The sequence below is a fragment of the Camellia sinensis genome, chromosome 1, assembly GCF_055761805.1.
Source record: "Camellia sinensis isolate YWXY chromosome 1, ASM5576180v1, whole genome shotgun sequence".
Classification (NCBI taxonomy): Eukaryota; Viridiplantae; Streptophyta; class Magnoliopsida; order Ericales; family Theaceae; genus Camellia; species Camellia sinensis.
Window position 1 is genome coordinate 1,404,580 of NC_138961.1, and position 20,242 is coordinate 1,424,821.

The 20,242-nt window shown below is 37.9% G+C and overlaps 1 long non-coding RNA gene across 1 annotated transcript; it reads left to right on the forward strand.

The window, feature by feature from the left end:
* The first annotated feature begins 378 nt into the window (after positions 1-378).
* Positions 379-12,645, forward strand: LOC145789470 (uncharacterized). Its single transcript, XR_014327453.1, has 2 exons — positions 379-637; positions 12,505-12,645. It is a non-coding gene; the product is annotated as an uncharacterized LOC145789470 (long non-coding RNA).
* Positions 12,646-20,242: the final 7,597 nt, after the last annotated feature.

The window sequence follows — 20,242 nt, forward strand, 5'->3', positions numbered from 1 at the left end:
CGAACCGCGGATTCAAAAAACCAATCCAAACCTATTGGATTGGACTGGACTAGATCGGATTACAGATTTCACGGATCACTTGCTCAGCCCTAATACCCAAAAAAAAAAAAAGTGTACAACTTCAAACATTGTATATGAATCCAAAATAATTATATTTCAAAAAAAAAAAAAAGGAAACAGAAAGATTTAAATAATGTACAATATATGTTTAAAGGTCTAAATAGTTCAACCATTCCACCTGCGAGTTCGGATCCTATGTTGTGCTACCCTGCAGTGCTTCCTGCGAGGTAGCCAAAACGACCCCGTTTTTTCATCAAATTCATTTTTTTTTTTTTGTGTGTTTTTCTTCTCCAGTTTCCCCCTCTTTTCCACTCTCTCATTGTCTTGACCCCTAACCCGTCAAACAGAGAGCAGCAGAGGTTGAGTGAAATTAGAGGGCGACGGCAAACTGGCGAGGGCTGCGACGACAAGAGGAGGCGACTATGAAATCTGGGTGCCTGCGACGAGGTTTGATAAATTAGCCTCTGACCTTCTCTTTCCATCTCTCCCCCTCCCTCCTGTATACTTTGGATCCCATGTTTCTGAGATTGCACTCTTCTTCGCGAACACCTTCTGCTTCATTCTCTGAATTTCTAAGGTACTTTCACATTTGGGTTTCTCTTAATTTTGTTTGGTTTACTTTCAATCTCCTAATTTGAAGGTGATGATCACTGGTCCTAGAGCAATCAACTTGTTGGTTATGCAGGATGGTAGTCAGCTGGCAAAGGTTTTGATGGTTCACCTTTATTAATTGATATAAATGAGGGTTCGCATCTGATGAAGGTGGCTCTGAAGTTGATATTGATGAGCAAGACCAGTAGTCTGGTAACGTTCTTTCAAAAAATCCCAGATGTCCTTTGCAGGAGTAGTGACAGAGTCAAGTTGAAAGCGGCCAAACTGAAGACTGATAAAGGTAACAGAAGTATTCCGAAACCAGGTAATGATTTGGTAATTCTTACTGTCCCATTCCTCAAGGCGATCTTCATATGTAGGAGTAGCAGGAGAAACAGTGGTTTCAGCAGTGTCTTTGACCGGTTGAGTCATGTCCCCGGAGATAATTCGCCAGAGCTTCTTTCCTTTGAGGAAGGAAGACATGGCTTGGGCCCATAGAACATAGTTGGATCCATCCAAAATAACGGAAATGGGATGAGAGGTATCAGGACGATCCATAATAATAGTTGAGTAGGGCTGAATTGATAGGGATAGATTTGTAGGAGCAAAATTAGGTAAAACAGAGTGCACCAGTGAGTCCGGAAGGTCGAAAATAGCTAGGAAAGGTGGGCTGCGTAGAGATGATGTCAGCAGGGTGAAAAATGATGTCAGCGGCGCACGTTAGCAGAGAGGGCGTGCGGCGCACGATAGCAGAGACGGCGTACGGCGCACGGTAGTAGAACGGCGCACGCGGGTGCACAATAGCGGAACGGTGCACGCGGGTGCACAATAGCGAAGCGGCGCACGCGCGGCTCACGGTAGCAGAATGGCGCACGTGGGTGCACGGTAGCAGGCGCGGCGCACAAAAGGGTAGGGTGGAAGGCGCGTGAGGGCGCGTGTGCGCGTGGAAACGGTAGCAGCGACGCGCCGAGCAAAAAAGAGGCGCGTGAGGGCGCGTGTGATGGTTTCTGGTGATGGGCTTGGTGCCGTTGGAATCGTAAGGAGATTCCGAGCAGTTTGGTGTAGTTCCACTGTATATGGGACTAAGCACCAAAATTGAAGAATGCCAGAGTTGTATTTCTGTGCTCTGATACCTTGTAAGTTAAAGACTGAAATGAAAGAGAGGAGAAGGACTGAAATGACAGTGATATATAGTCAGTGTCTGTTGTTATATATATCTTACAAGAGACTGAGCTCTCTCTATTTATAGAGAGGAGAAGGTGACCGAAAGTGTATATTACAATACATTAAACTATTGCTAAAGCTTTCTTGTGTGCTGGTGTGTGCTAGTGAGTGTGTGCTGGTGTGTGCTTTACAGTGTGATCCGAACATGTGATGCTAGTGGGTGTGTGCTGGTGTGTGCTTTACAGTGTGTATTGTATTGTATAACATGTGATGCTAGTGGGTGTGTGCTGGTGTGTGCTTTACAGTGTGTATTGTATTGTATACTTTAACAGGAATTAAAAAGGTTGCTAGTTTGATGGTACTCTGCTTTAGCATTATTGAGGTTGTTCGTGATTTTGTTTAGCATCTAATGCTATAATTAGATATTAGCTGAATGTAGAAGCTTGAACATATTCAATTAGAAAATAAAAATGGCTGATGATCTTGAAACCCACCACAATCTAATGCCTTTTTTTTGATTTTTTTTTTCTAAGTCAAAATGATCTTATTACAACTATAACTGTAATTTTCCAAGTTTTAAAATTAATTTAATTAAAATTAGGTAGACATTTTATTAGTATTGTTTTTATTGATCAGACCATTCTGCAAATTACCATAACTGCTTCCTTGTGTGGATGTGTTTTTGTGTGGGACTATAGTTCATTTGTCTATCTTCTTCTTGGAATTAAAAAGGTTGCTGGGTTGATGGTCCTTTTCTGCTTCTATTTTTTTGTCTAGAAGTCTCAAAATATGGGTGTTAATCCTTTATGAATAGTCTTGTAAATGCATTGCCCTTTTTTTTTTTCTTTTTTCTTTTTTTGAGTAGTTAAGCGATGTGAAGAGGTTGGGACTTACGATTCTTAGATAAGTGATGCATCACCATTAAAAAATCGAAGAGGTTGGAATTTAAGATTATTAGAATCTTGTCCTCAATACCAGAAAAAATGAGATGATGTATCTTGTTATAGCTTTCAAAATTGGTTATAATTTCATTCATCGATTATAACATTCTCTGTCTTGGCCAAAGATCAATGGACACAGCTTGAGTGTTTTATTACTAGTCAATTTAAGCACCCATTTTTCTTACAATTAGAACCTTATATATTTTGGGACTGGCATCCCTCCCGTCCTAGATCGAACTAGAGGGTACTGTTAAGCCCATGGGGGCTCCATCACGAGTCCCATTTCGATAATCTGAACTGTTTAATGTATAGAAATTGTCAAGTACTATATGTTTGTAAAAAAATCATGTTTATCGGATATCGATAGCTATTTCATCGTATCAGATTTCTGTCAATCGTTTATTTTTTCATCGTTCATTTTTTTTAATACAAAATTGATTTGATCGCATAGCTATCGATATCCGATCAACATAATTTTTTACAGGCATATAGTACTCAACAAGTTTTATACATTGAATAATTCGAATTATTAAAACGGGACCCGTGGTGGGCCCTTACGGGCCCAACAATACCCTCCAATCCGATCTGGGACTGAAGGGAAGCCAAACCCTATATTTTTGTACACTACACTGCTTCATCTTCTTAACTTCCTTGCATTTCACGCTTTCCCTCCCAACTGTGACACCCGAATTTGTAAATTTAATTCAATACTGCAATAAATAGAATTCTTTATTAGTATTAAAAATAATAATAATTAATGTTATGGTTGTAGGTGATAAAATGTAATCTAATTAGATTATTAAAAACTTGGGCTTAATGCGAATTAAATCAAAGGTTTAAAATATATATATGTTGGAAATGGTTAATTTTTCCTCAAAGTTCGGTCTATTTTTTAGGTGGGCCCCGAGTGTCGATTTACTCGGGTCAAAGTGGTAACGCGTTCTATGCCGCGTTGTGATTCACGTGGTATATTTGGTTGCTCAAAACCATTACCGAGTGAATGGGAAATTGAAGCCAAAGTGTGCTCCATGGAAATGGAGTTTTGGTGGAAATTTCTTAAGGTTGTAAATTGGCTTGTCCCACATTGATTTGGTGGGAGGTTTTGAAAGGGTTTATAAGGCTTAGGGTGTGATACTTGGGGTGTGCCCCAAGGGGTACCCAAGTGTTTTAGAGGGAGAGGTTATGGGCAAAATGGGCTAGACCCATTGGACCCAAAAATCACCACACGCGCGCGCCGCCGCCGCCGTCCGTCCGGTCGGGCGGCCTGGGCTTGGGCGCGGGTGCGTGGTGTGTGGTTGGGTTGGGCTTCTAATCTTTTTGGGCCAAAAACATTTGAATTTAATTTTATTTTTTATTAAAATAAAATCCATAAATTCAAATTAAATTAGTTTGGATTTTTTGTTCATCCAAACAGGGCCCTTCCCGGTTTCAAACAGAAATAAACTGTTTTGGAATTAATGCACACCCAAACAGGGCCCTTCCCGTTTTACTATCTGTTTGAATTGATTCAAATATGTTTGAATTCAAAACCCAACAGGTATGATACCTGTTCAATTCAAAACCAAGAGCTACATACCTGTTTAATTCAAAATGAAGAGCCACCTTCACATCTATAAATAGGACCACCCTCATTTGATGTTTTGCATTCAGAAATTTCATATTTCACTTCTGTTTTCTATTCTTCATCTTGCTGCATTTTATTTTCAAAAGAAAGAGTGTAAACACTTAGTGTGTTCGTAAGGCAAACAATTAGTAGTGCTGCTATTGTTTGTGGAAGATCATTTCATCCTGGGAGATAGACGTCCGAATTCTGAAAGCACCGTGGAGAGGACGAATCTGTCTTAAGGAGACAGTGTTAAACACTGGACTTGATCAGAAAAATAATTCGAAGAAATTAAATCAAGTAAGTTATTTAATTACTTTCAGTGTTGGTTTTATTTGTTTATTTATTCAGATTTTAATTTTGTTTTTGTAACAAAATAAAATCTGTTTTGTTTTTTATTTATTTATTTTTATTTCGAGTTTGATTTTTGTAATCAAACATATTCTCTCCTTTTCTCTATTTCTTTTATTCTTGTTGTTGTTTTGTACACAACAGAATTAAATCTTTTTAAATACAGTGAAGATTGTCCTACAATCTTAAGACAGATTCCTTTTTGGGTATCTTCATTGTATTTAATTTTCTGTGTTTTCAAATTAATATTCTGGTTGGAAAAACAAATAGTGATTTATGCTATTTGACAGATAGTAGTAATATACTGTCTCTTTTCTTTGACAACTACTAGTAGTACGATACTGGTGTCATTAACAATTCAGAATATTATTTGGTATTACAGAAAATTCTTGTGATATTTTATTTTTCTAGTTTTAGTAACAAGGAAAATAAAATTATTTTGTTGTTATAATTATTTTCTGGTTTTAGTAACTAGAAAATTAATTTGTGTTTTAATATTTTCTGATTTTTGTAATCAGAGATTATGGCTACTACAACTGAAACTGTATCTGGCAGTGGTACTCCTATTGTTACACCTACATCGGTCCCTATCCAGAACCATGTTCATGTACCAATCAATCATGGAGAAAAACCGGAAAAATTTAATGGTACCGAGTTTAAGAGATGGCAGCAGAAGATGCTGTTCTATCTTACAACTCTTAATTTGGCCCGGTTTCTCCATGAAGAGGCTCCAGCACTTAAAGAGGGTGAAAGTGATCGGCAAGTTGTTGCCGCTGTAGATGCTTGGAAACATTCAGATTTCCTGTGCAGAAACTACATCCTAAATGGCCTTGACAATATGCTGTATAATGTATACAGTCCTCTGAAAACAGCAAAAGAATTGTGGGATTCTTTGGAGAAGAAATACAAGACAGAAGATGCCGGCACGAAGAAATTTGTCGTCGGTAAATTTCTGGACTTTGTTATGGTAGACTCCCAAACGGTAATATCTCAAGTTCAAAATTTTCAAATAATTTTGCATGATATTCATTCGGAAGGTATGTCTCTTAGCGAGTCATTCCAAGTCGCAGCTTTAGTGGAAAAGTTACCACCGGCTTGGAAAGATTTCAAAAATTATTTAAAACATAAACGCAAAGAGATGACTATGGATGAATTGATTGTAAGATTAAGAATTGAAGAAGATAACCGAAAGGCTGAAAAGAGGAATGGGAAAAATCCCATTGAGTCCAAGGCAAATGTGGTTGAACAAGTTCATAAACCACATAACAAAAAGAGAAAGTTTACTGGAGATGGTCCTAAACAAGGCGATAGTAGCAAGAAGTTCAAAGGAAAATGCTATAACTGTGGCAAAACTGGACATCGAGCTTCTGACTGCCGCCGCCCTAAAAAGAATCATGGTAGTACAAGTAAGAAGACCACCAATCAGGCCAATGTAACAGAATTGGATTACATCTCTGATGGAGTGAATGACATCAACCTTTCTGCTGTGGTGTCTGAGGCTAACTTGGTTGGAAATCCCAAAGAGTGGTGGGTTGACACTGGAGCAACTCGTCACATATGTGCGGACAAGAAGATGTTCACTACCTACAATGAGGCTGCAAATGGTGAACAACTTTTCATGGGAAATTCTTCTACTTCTGCTGTGGCTGGACAAGGGAAAGTAATCTTGAAGATGACATCAGGGAAAGAACTGACCCTCAACAACGTACTACATGTACCTGACATCCGGAAGAATTTAGTTTCTGGGTCTTTGTTAAGTAAAAATGGTTTTAGGCTTGTATTTGAGTCTGATAAGTTTGTATTAACAAAGAGTGGTATGTATGTTGGTAAGGGATACATGAGTGATGGTCTCTTTAAGTTAAATGTAATGACAGTTGTACCAAAAGTTGCTATGAATAAGAATAACACATCTTTTGTTTATATTCTTGAGTCAAATTTATGGCATGGTAGATTAGGACATGTGAATTTTGATGCTTTGCGTAGATTAATTGGTTTAGATTATATACCAAAGTTTGAAATTAATCCTAATCATAAATGTGAAATTTGTGTAGAAGCGAAACTAACTAAGGCTCCATTTAAATCGGTTGAAAGAAAAACCGAACCTCTAGAATTAATTCACACTGATGTATGTGATTTAAAGTTTATTCAAACTAGAGGTGGCAAAAAGTATTTCATAACATTTATCGATGATTGCACAAGATATTGTTATGTTTATTTACTTAGAAGTAAAGATGAAGCCTTAGAAATGTTTAAACTCTACAAAACAGAAGTTGAAAATCAACTTGGTAAAACCATTAAAATGGTTAGAAGTGATAGGGGTGGTGAATATGATGCACCATTAAATGAATTTTGTGCACAACATGGCATTATTCACCAAACTACAGCCCCTTATTCTCCACAGCAAAATGGAATTGCTGAAAGGAAGAATAGAACTCTAAAAGAAATGATGAATGCCATGTTACTAAGTTCAGGCTTACCACAGAACTTGTGGGGGGAAGCAATTTTGTCTGCTAATTATGTTCTTAATAGAATACCCCACAAGAAAACCAAAAGCATTCCTTATGAATTGTGGAAAGGTCGACCACCTTCCTACAAATACTTAAAAGTGTGGGGGTGTTTGGCAAAAGTTGAAGTACCTGTTCCTAAAAAGACTAAAATTGGACCAAAAACAGTAGATTGTGTGTTTATTGGTTATGCTCAGAATAGTAGTGCATATCGGTTTCTGACTTATAAATCAGATATACCTGATATAAATGTGAACACTATTATAGAGTCAAGGAATGCTGTATTTTTTGAACATGTCTTTCCTTACAAGAAAGGACAGGAATTAAGTTCACAGAAAAGAACTTATGATTGTACACAAAGTCAAGAGACTAATGACAATCAAACACAAGAGACTAGTAATAGTCTTGACCAACAGGATTTAACTAATGATGAACCTAGACGAAGTAAGAGAGCAAGAACATCAAAATCCTTTGGTCCAGATTTTCTGACATACTTGTTAGAAAATGAACCTCAAAGCTTTAAGGCAGCAATGACAGGTCCTGAAGCACCTTTGTGGAAAGAGGCTGTTAATAATGAAATTGAATCAATTATGCAAAATCATACTTGGGAATTGGTGGATCTTCCACCAGGTTCTAAACCTCTTGGATATAAATGGATATTCAAGAGAAAAATGAAAGCAGATGGTTCAATTGACAAGTATAAAGCAAGACTTGTTGTTAAAGGTCTGGACTATTTTGACACATATTCCCCTGTGACAAGAATAACATCCATTCGCATGCTTATTGCTATAGCAGCGTTGTTTAATTTAGAAATACATCAAATGGATGTTAAGACAGCTTTCTTAAACGGTGATCTAAATGAAGAGATCTATATGGAACAACCCGAAGGGTTTGTAGTATCAGGGCAAGAAAAGAAAGTTTGTCGACTTGTAAAATCCCTTTATGGATTAAAACAAGCACCTAAGCAATGGCATGAAAAATTTGATCATGCAATGCTTACTAATGGGTTTAAGATAAACGAATGTGACAAATGCGTCTATGTAAAAAACTCTGACCAAGGATATGTCATAGTTTGTCTTTATGTGGATGACATGCTTATCATTGGAAGCAGTGAAAACATGATCAAATCAACTAAGCAGATGCTTAACAAAAGATTTGATATGAAAGATATGGGGGTCGCAGATGTTATATTAGGAATGAAAATTACTAAAACATCTGACGGATATGCATTATCTCAATCTCATTATATTGAGAAAATTCTTGATAAATTTATCAAGGATGATTTGAATTTAGCTAGAACACCTGTAGACATCAGTCTTTATTTATCGAAAAATAAAGGTGATGCAGTGTCTCAGTTAAAATACTCCCAAATCATTGGAAGCCTAATGTACCTAATGAATTGTACTCGTCCTGATATAGCTTATGCTATAAGTAAATTGAGTAGGTACACTAGTAACCCTGGAGAAGACCATTGGAAAGCGATCATTCGAGTTCTTAGATATCTAAGATTTACTCGTGATCATGGTTTGAACTTTACTCGATATCCAGCAGTACTCGAAGGTTATTGTGATGCCAATTGGATATCGGATACTAAAGATTCAAAATCCACTAGTGGATATGTCTTTACTCTTGGAGGCGCTGCTGTTTCTTGGAAGTCCACGAAACAAACTTGCATCGCACGATCCACAATGGAATCCGAGTTCATTGCTTTAGACAAAGCAGGTGAAGAAGCAGAATGGCTTCGTCACTTCTTAGAAGACATTCCAATGTGGCCAAAACCTGTGCCAGCTATTTGCATTCATTGTGATAGTCAATCTGCAATAGGCAGGGCACAGAATCACATGTATAACGGTAAGTCACGACATATACGTCGTCGACATAATACCGTAAGGCAATTGTTGTCAAACGGAATAATCTCAATAGATTATATAAAATCTAAAGAGAATATTGCGGATCCGTTAACAAAAGGTTTGACAAAAGAGCTAGTGTATAGTTCATCGAAGGGGATGGGATTAAAGTCTATTACATAAGAGTCGTCATAATGGTAACCCTACTTATATGACTGGAGATCCCAAGAACTAAGTTCAAAGGGACAACTAAGTTATGTATGGCTCGCCAGAAATCACCAAGGGATTAAAATTCCTACCCATTCCTATGGTGAGAGTGATATCTGCAACATATGTTGTCTGCAGGGGTATAAGGATAAGCTTTGCTTTTAATGATTACTTATATCTTGATTAAGGCATAAAATCAAGACGAGTATAAAGAGATACTCACAATAAGAATCACCTATATGAGTGTTGAACTGGGGCCGGTTCTATGAGAATGAAGAGGCTAAATTCTCTAGAAACACTTATGAAAACCAGGTGCGTTCAAGGCCAAAATGAACACAACAGTGAGAACCACGATGTGTTAGAAGATATTTTGTGTGAAATCTATTGTCTTGGCTTACACAAACGGCTGAACAATTCAAGGCATCGCGTCCATTGGTTAGCCAGTAAGTCCGATAGGTTATCACTAGGGAAGGTTCAAAGCCGAAAACTACCTATCCTGATGCAAGATATTTTCGACTTATGCTCTTTCGTTAAGTCTGCATATTGTTGCATTTCCGTTGTCATCAAATTCCATTCATGTGGGGGATTGTTGGAAATGGTTAATTTTTCCTCAAAGTTCGGTCTATTTTTTAGGTGGGCCCCGAGTGTCGATTTACTCGGGTCAAAGTGGTAACGCGTTCTATGCCGCGTTGTGATTCACGTGGTATATTTGGTTGCTCAAAACCATTACCGAGTGAATGGGAAATTGAAGCCAAAGTGTGCTCCATGGAAATGGAGTTTTGGTGGAAATTTCTTAAGGTTGTAAATTGGCTTGTCCCACATTGATTTGGTGGGAGGTTTTGAAAGGGTTTATAAGGCTTAGGGTGTGATACTTGGGGTGTGCCCCAAGGGGTACCCAAGTGTTTTAGAGGGAGAGGTTATGGGCAAAATGGGCTAGACCCATTGGACCCAAAAATCACCACACGCGCGCGCCGCCGCCGCCGTCCGTCCGGTCGGGCGGCCTGGGCTTGGGCGCGGGTGCGTGGTGTGTGGTTGGGTTGGGCTTCTAATCTTTTTGGGCCAAAAACATTTGAATTTAATTTTATTTTTTATTAAAATAAAATCCATAAATTCAAATTAAATTAGTTTGGATTTTTTGTTCATCCAAACAGGGCCCTTCCCGGTTTCAAACAGAAATAAACTGTTTTGGAATTAATGCACACCCAAACAGGGCCCTTCCCGTTTTACTATCTGTTTGAATTGATTCAAATCTGTTTGAATTCAAAACCCAACAGGTATGATACCTGTTCAATTCAAAACCAAGAGCTACATACCTGTTTAATTCAAAATGAAGAGCCACCTTCACATCTATAAATAGGACCACCCTCATTTGATGTTTTGCATTCAGAAATTTCATATTTCACTTCTGTTTTCTATTCTTCATCTTGCTGCATTTTATTTTCAAAAGAAAGAGTGTAAACACTTAGTGTGTTCGTAAGGCAAACAATTAGTAGTGCTGCTATTGTTTGTGGAAGATCATTTCATCCTGGGAGATAGACGTCCGAATTCTGAAAGCACCGTGGAGAGGACGAATCTGTCTTAAGGAGACAGTGTTAAACACTGGACTTGATCAGAAAAATAATTCGAAGAAATTAAATCAAGTAAGTTATTTAATTACTTTCAGTGTTGGTTTTATTTGTTTATTTATTCAGATTTTAATTTTGTTTTTGTAACAAAATAAAATCTGTTTTGTTTTTTATTTATTTATTTTTATTTCGAGTTTGATTTTTGTAATCAAACATATTCTCTCCTTTTCTCTATTTCTTTTATTCTTGTTGTTGTTTTGTACACAACAGAATTAAATCTTTTTAAATACAGTGAAGATTGTCCTACAATATATATATATATATATGGTGGTTTATCACTATCCTTATATATAGGATGGTGACTAAGTAACTACCAACTTAGGCCACGTAATGAGGAAGAGAGAATGCCACCAGCTACAGAGGTGGCCAAACTTAAAACAACCCACTTGGTATGAACCCATGCAAACATACCTATAAATAGTGACATACTTGTGTAGTAAGGCCTCGTTTAAGAACAGGCTAATTTAGTAACTTTTTGGCTATTTGGCTAAAATATGAGGTAAAAAAAATTAGCCTCTGTTTGGGAAGTGGGTTGGCTTTTTGACTTTTTGACTTTTTTGGCTATTTTAGCCTGGGTTAAAAAGTTTGGTTTGGGAAGCGCTTTTTGGCTTTTTGGTTTTTTTGGCTTTTTTTTTAGAGAAGAATGTAATGATTATGGGTTGGATGTGATATTTTATTTTTTGTGGCTAAAATAGCCTATTTTGTCTTTTGTGGCTAAAATAGCCAAAAAAGTCTCATTTAGCTCTTTTCAAACGGAGCCTTAGTATGTTTGGGATGACTTTTTGACTTTTTACGAAAAGATGTGCAAAAAGTAGAGAGAAAAGAGAATCTTTGACTTTTTAGTATGAGTTGTTGGCTTTTTGACTAATTTAGTAACTTTTTGACTTTTTGGCTAAAAATGAGGGTTCCCAAACGAGGCCTAAGCTTCAAAGGTAAGATCAAAGAATTGGAAACCATTCGTAGTAAGGTAAGCTTCAAAGGGAGTGTAGCTGGGAGTTGTAGTAGGAAAATAAAGGCTAAGAGTCAATCTTAAGGTGAGTTATATTATATCTTGAGCTAGCATAACATGTTTTAAATATGTCTTGAGTTACCATAATATATTTTATGAATGTTTTGAGTTACCACAATTTATTTTATATAATTTATGTTTTATAGTTACGTCAATGTTTCAAGTACGTAGATTATTTTTTGAACTCTATTTATTTAAATTAAAACCCATGGATATGTCTATTTAACCTTTAATAATTATTTGACGATGATTTTGTAAATAATTATTTTTTATAAGTACCACCATGGGAGTTTCATGCCTTGGGGGACTTAACTAACCATTGCCCCCGTTTGACCACTTTGTGGTCCTCTGTTTGTCATGGATCCATTGACCCCTGTTCTGATTGTACCTCTAATGACCTCTGTTCTGTTCTGTTATGTACCGTGATTATAGTTATTTACGTAATTTTTGTTTCAATTTTTTCCACTTAAATAAATTATTTATGCAACTTAAATTATATTAATGTTTTAGCTTAAATAACTATCCGTGGCTATTTTGTGCCCTATACTCACAGTATGATATTTCTCACTCTGCTATGTGCTTATGGCTGTTACCCCTTTCAGGTGACGAGACTTAGCAGAATCAAGATGAAGGATAAATCACAGCGTTTTCTTTTTTTTATTTTGGTATTATTTGTATTTCTAATTGGACACCTGGAATAAAATAAAAGCCCAAATGACTATGTTTGTTTCCTTTTAAATAAACATTTAGTACCCAATTATTTTATTTTAATTTATCCACTTGCGCTACGACTACAGAAATTTAGAATTATTTTATTTTTACCATGTTGCGACGCCGAGCCTTTAGGTATCGGGTTTGGGTCATGACAAAAGTGATATCAGAGCTTTTACCAAAAAAAAAAAAAAACCTAAGTGTTTATTAATAAATATATATATATATATTATCATAAAATAAAAATAAATAAATACTATATTTTATCCAACATCATAATTGTTTAATTATATATACATATTGTCATAATATAAAATAAAAAAATAAAATATTGTGTCCAACATAATTCAATTAAATATTGGGTAAGCTAAGTTTTCTTGTGTTGTAGGACATGGCACACCAGGAAGAATTGATTTGGTTCGAGCCCCAAGGAGCGCATCTGGCCCCTAACTTATTGGAGGGATCGAGGGACTCAGAAAGTACTATCAGACAGACCCATCCCAACCTTGACCGACTCATGGGGAGGCCAGTATGTTTGCAAGCCGACCCTGACGAGGACTACCTGTTTTGGAGACTTAGGAGGGCTAGCACCCGAGAGAGATACATTGGACCAACGCACGTCGTTGGATTGGTACATCCGTATTTCTTGGTTGCTCCCTTACCCCCAGGCTTTGCCAAGAGGAGAGGGAATATATACCCTAGCAGCCACATTCGCACTACCACACCTCCTTCACAACCCCAGCTGTGGACTACACTAACAGTACCACATACTTAGAGATGCCTGTGCGGCTCATTGGGCAGCAGTTTTGGGAATATGACCACAGTGTATCGGTCTATATGGGCCAGGTAGTTTGGCACTGTTTTGGGATTGAGCTCAATGTATGGGAGTTTGAGTCCCTCGTACAGCAGGAGTTCCTATGGCTGTTCCACGGCCCAATCTTCCAGAGCCAGTTTTCGTGGGAGCTCAGTGACCTATTCTAGGAGCATGACCAAGAGATGTCGCTGATCTTTTTTTTTGTTGTTGGAGCTGACAATGACAAGTCTAATCCTTATATTTTTGTATCACTAGGATTAGACATTAACTCTTGACGACTAGACTAACACCTTATGTATAGTAACAATGATGTATATATGATGTTTTATGTGGTATTAATGTGGTAGTAAAACTAATAAAACTAATATGTTATATATGACATTGTATCAAAGTTGTATCAATGTGATGTCACGCTTATATCATTTTACCTTGTAGTAATGGCTAATGATGGAAATGGAACCGGATCCTCGGTTAGCAGTACCGACCCAATGGAGCAAATCATGGAAAGAACGGTTACTAGTTTTCTGCGAGCCCTACAAACCAACATTAATAGCGGATTGCCTGAACGACGAGAAGAACCAACTACAATAAAACAGTTCCAGGACTTGAAATCTACCATATTCACTGGCAATACAAACCCACTGGTGGCAAAAGCTTGGGTCAGAGATATGGAGAAAAATTTCCGCGCACTACCTTGCACAGAAAGGCAGAAGGTGACTTTCGCCACATTCATCTTCAAACACGATGCACAAGAATAGTGGCTACTTACCCTGGAGAAAGAAGATATTATGACTTGGGCCAGATTCTTGAAGGTATTCTATGAAAAATACTTTCCAGATTCGCTGTAAGAACAAAAAATGTCAGAATTCATACATCTAAGGTAAGGAACCATGACAGTGGCCGAATACGAAAGCAAGTTCACGCAACTGGCCCGATTCGTGATTTACGTCATCTCCACCGAAGCTCGAAAAGCTAGGAAATTTGAAGTAGGATTGGATTCTAAAATCAAGGACAGGCTGGAGGTTTTGAAACTACTAACCTATGCGACGGTGGTAGATCGAGCATACATTGCAAAAAAAGGGATTAAAACCTTGCGCTCCGAGGAACAAAGCCAAAGGAAACGATTTTGGGAAAGAGATAACAGAAGACCCGGTGTCATGCCTCCCAAAAGGGTAAACACGGGCACAACCAGTTCAAGCAATCAAGGTCCTACGAATTCTAGAGGTAGCGCCATTCCAACTTGCTCTACCTGTGGAAGGACTCATTAGGGAGAATGTCATCGAGACACGAGAGCATGCTTTAGATGCGGCCAAGTTGGCCACTTGCTGAAAGATTGTCCCAAGCTTGCCAGTCCTATAGCCAGCCCCTTTGAACCAGTCCGAAAACCTGCGGTACCTGAAGGAGTGAGGAAGGACCAAAAACGCCAAGGAAGAGCCTTTGCCCTGGTGTCCAGAAACCCGGAAGTTACTGAGAATGTTGTGCAGGTATACTTTCTGTTTGTGGTCACTTAGTCCATGTTTTCTTTGACTCTGGTTCAACTCATTTTTTTGTTACACCACACTTTGCTACCAAGTTGGCATCAACACCTGAACTCTTAGGATACATACTATCTGTGTCTTTTCCTTCTAGAAACTCCACCCTTAGTGCTGATGTATACAAATCTTGTATTGTATCCTTAAAAGGGGAAACTTTACACATAGACTTGATTCCCCTCTGCATTAGTATTTTTGATGTGATCTTAGGAATGGATTGGTTAGCTGTCAACCATGCCTCTATTGATTGGGAAGCCAAAAAGGTCTTCCTCCGGTCACCAAACCAACTCGAGCTTGTCTTCGAAGGAACTGGAATCTCTCCCCCTCCATGTGTTATATCCTTCATAACTACCCAACGGCTTCTAAAAAAAGGTTGTTGTTGCTGTATCTGTTTTGTGATTGATACTCAACAAGAAGGCCCTATACTTAATGCAATCCCTGTGGTTCAAGAATTCCTAGATGTATTTCCTAAAGACCTACTTGGTACCCTGGTTGACCGAGAAATTGAATTTACCATTGAAACCTAACCTGGTACACAACTAATCTCAAAAGCCCCTTACTACATGTCCATGATAGAATTAAAAGAGCTGAAGACTCAACTCCAGGAACTATTAGACAAAGGTTTCATTCAACCAAGTACCTCACCATGGAGAGCTCCAGTACTACTCATAAAGAAAAATGATGGTACGATGAGGTTATGCATCGATTACCGAGAGCTGAACAAAGTCACCATCAAAAATCGGTACCCTTTGCCACGAATCGATGACTTGTTCAACCAACTGCAAAGCGCCCAAGTATTCTAAAAAATTGACTTGCGTTTTGGATGCCATCAACTAAAAGTCAAAACGGAAAACATCGAAAAGACTGCCTTCAGAATCCATTACAGGCACTACGAGTTTCTCGTCATGCCATTTGGCGTCACAAATGCTCCAGTGGCCTTCATGGATCTCATGAATCGAGTGTTCAAACCCTATCTGGATGAGTTCATCATTGTCTTCATTAATGACATTCCCATATACTCCAAGTCACCGGTGGACCATGAACAACACTTACGAACGATTCTACAAATGCTACGTGATCACAAGCTTTATGCCAAGTTGAAGAAATGTGAATTCTGGATCACTAGTGTACATTTTCTCAGTCACGTCATTAACAAAGATGACATCTCAGTTGACCCTCAAAAGGTTGCAGCAATCATAGATTGGCCACGACCTACTAACGTGTCCGAGATTTGAAACTTCTTAGGTCTAGCCGGCTGTTACCGGCACTTCATGCAAGATATCTCAAAGATAGCATCACCCTTGACCCAGCTAACTCAGAAAAACACACCATTTGAATGGACCGACAAGCAGGAACGTTGCTTCCAAGAATTGAAGAACAGACTCGTGACGGCTCCTATACTAGCACTCCCCGCGGAAATAGAAGGGTTCGGAATCTATAGCGATGCCTTATACAATGGTTTGGGTTGTGTTTTTATGCAAAATAGGAAGGTCATTGCTTAGGCCTCCTGCCAAATAAAGACTCACGAAAGGAACTACCCAACTCATGATCTAGAATTGGCTGCGGTGATCTTCGTCCTCAAGATCTGGCGTCATTATCTCTACGGTGCAACCTGCGAGATTTACACTGATCACAAGAGTCTTAAATATCTGTTTACACAGAAGAAATTGAATATGAGGCAACGACGATGGCTAGAATTTATGAAGGACTACGATATAGAAATCCATCACCACCCTGGCAAAGTTAACATAGTAGCAGACGCATTAAGTCAAAAGACAACCAAAAGTTTGGCATGTACCTTCGTTCCCCGCAAGATTAATGGGTTGTTTGCCAACATAATCGTGGAACCCGAGCTGATTGAAGAAATTACAGTCCGCCAATGTAAAGATAAACTTTTGAAGAAAAAGTATGGTGAGCAAAGAAGCACGCCCGATCCTGACTTTACGATGAGCAATGGAATGCTAAAATTTTGAAATCAAATTTGCGTACCCGACCTTCCAGAACTCAAGAAAAAGATATTGGCAAAAGCCCATAGCTCGAGGTTTGCAATTCTTCTTGGTAATACAAAGATGTATCACAATTTGAAGGAACGCTCCTGGTGGACAGGAATGAAGAAAGATATAGCAAGCCACGTCTCCAAATGCCTGCATTGTCAACAGGTTAAAGTAGAACATCAGAGACCTATAGGATTATTGCAACCACTCCCTATTCCTGAATGGAAATGGGAGCACATTATTATGGACTTCATGGTCGGGCTACCGCAATCAGTCTTGAAAAATGATGCAATATGGGTTATCGTAGATCGATTGACGAAGTCAGTACATTTTCTACTAATCAAAATCACGTACTCCCTTACTAAGTTCGTCACTCTATACATTAAAGAAATCATTCGTTTGCACGGCACCCCAGTTTCAATCATATCTGATAGAGACCCACGCTTTGTGTCTCATTTTTTGAACCAATTGCAAAAAGCTTTGGGAACCACTCTAAAGTTTAGCACGGCTTATCACCCACAAACTGATGGGCAATCTGAAAGAACAATCCAGACTTTGGTAGATATGTTACGCGTGTGTGTGCTAGACCTCAAAGGTAATTGGGATGATCACCTATCTTTGGTGGAGTTCGCTTATAATAATAGCTACCATGCAAGTATCGAAATGGCACCATACGAGGCATTATACGGAAGAAAATGTCGATCACCTCTGTGTTGGACGGAAGTCAGAGATAGGAAACTGTTAGGCCCCGAGATCGTGCAAATAATGAGCGATAAAATACAACTCATCCAACAGCGAATCCGCACTACCCAGAGCCGCCAAAAAAGCTATGCAGATACACAGAGACGAGACTTAAAATTTCAAATAGGTGATCATGTGTTCCTAAGAATCTCACCAATGAGAGGGGTTATCCGATTTTGAAAACCAGGAAAGTTAAACCCACGTTACATCGGGCCATTCGAGATACTAAAAAGGATTGGTCTTGTAGCATATCACCTTGTGCTTCCACCCGAACTATCCAATGCCCACAATGTGTTTCACGTTTCGATGCTTCACCGATATCTTCAGGATCTAGAGCATGTTGTTAATTATGAGAACTTAGAAATACAAGAAGACCTCTCTTATGAAGAACAACAAGTACAAATTCTTGATGACCGTAATCAGGTCCTTCGAAATAAGACTATACCTCTTGTAAAAGTCTTATGGAGAAACCATCGTGTCGAAGAAGCAACATGGGAAACTGAAAGTCAAATGCGAGCCAAATACCCACACCTCTTCGAAAACCAAGGTACGTCGAGTTTGGGGACAAACTTCTTTTAAGGAGAGGAGAAATGTGACACCTGAAATTGTAAATTTAATTCAATACTGCAATAAATAGAATTCTTTATTAGTATAATAATAATAATAATAGTAATAATAATAGTAATAATAATAATAATAATAATTAATGTTATAGTTGTAGGTGATAAAATGTAATCTAATTAGATTATTAAAACCTTGGCCCTAATGCGAATTAAATCAAAGGTTTAAAAATTAAAAATATATATATATATATATGGTGGTTTATCACCATCCTATATATAGGATGGTGACTAAGTAACTACCAACTTAGGCCACGTAATAAGGAAAAGAGAATGCCACATGTTACACAAGTGGCCAAACTTAAAACAACCCACTTGGTATGAACCCATGAAAACATGCCTATAAATAGTGACATACTTGTGTAGCAAGCTTAAGAGGTAAGAACAAAGAATTGGAAACCATTCGTAGTAAGGTAAGCTTCGAAAGGAGTGTAGCTAGGAGTTGTAGTAGGAAAATAAAGGCTAAGAGTCAATCTTAAGGTGAGTTATATTATACCTTGAGTTACCATAATATGTTTTAAATATGTCTTGAGTTACCATAATATGTTTTACGAATGTTTTGAGTTACCACAATTTATTTTATATAATTTATGTTTTATGTTACGTCAATGTTTCAATTACGTAGATTATTTTCTAAACTCTATTTATTTAAATGGAAACCCATAGATATGTATGTTTAACCTTTAATAATTATTTGACGATGATTTTGTAAACAATTATTTTCTGTAAGTACCACCATAGGAGTCCCCTGCCATGGGGATTTAACTAACCATTGCCCCTGTTTGACTACTTTGTAGTCCTCTGTTTGTCATGGATCCATTGACCAATGTTCTGATTGTCACTCTAGTGACCCATGTTCTGTTTTGTTCTATATCGTGGTTATAGTTATTTACGTAATTTTTGTTTCAGTTTCTGCCACTTAAATAAATTATTTATGCAACTTAAATTATATTAATGTTTTAGCTTAAATAACTATCCATGGCTATTTTGTGCCCTATACTCACAGTATAATATTTCTCACTCTGCTATGTGCTTATAACTGTTACCCCTTTCAGGTGACGAGACTTAGCAGGATCAAGATGAAGGATAAATCATAGCATTTTCTTTTCTTTTCTTTTTTGTACTATCTTATTTCTAATTGGACACCTGGAATAAAATAAAAGCCCAAATGACTATGTTTGTTTCCTTTTAAATAAGCATTTGGTACCCAATTATTTTATTTTAATTTATTTAATTTAGCTGCTTGTGCTACGACTACAGAAATTTAGAATTATTTTCTTTTTACCTTGTTGCGACGCCGAGCCTTTGGGTATCGGGTTTGGGTCGTGACACCAACACACCTCACAAGCCCCAAAAGAAAAACAAGAACACCAACTAGCCCTAGCCTAGTTGGCCACCATGCCTTCCTTATGGCTTAGTCCCAAGGATGTCATGGGTTGAATTCCCCTTATGGGGATTGAATTAAGGGAGTTCAAGTACTTAGGTGCTTTGCCACGGATGGGGAAATTTTCTCTCATAGATGCTAATTTAACTAACATTTACCGATCAAAAAAGAAAAAAAGAACACCAAGCTTCCAACTAATTTTGTACTGAGACATACATGGACAAGGCCAAGCCACTATGAAGAAATAAAATGCCAGATAGAAAGAACGAGAGCACTTCCATGAAAATGAATCACAACCAATTGGCAACTCAAAATCCCTGAACAACTCAAATTCAATATGTTGGAAGATAACATCCTCACTTGATATGTTGCAAAAAAAAAACAAATAGAGATAGAATAAATAACAAATAGCAAAATCCATAACATCACACCAAACTGTTAAAATCCACAGCGCGATAGCAAAATCCAGACTGTGTTCAGCCTTGCAAGGGGCAAAATCACAAGGCTCTAAAAAAAGAAGACTAAAGAATAAAGAAGACAAGCT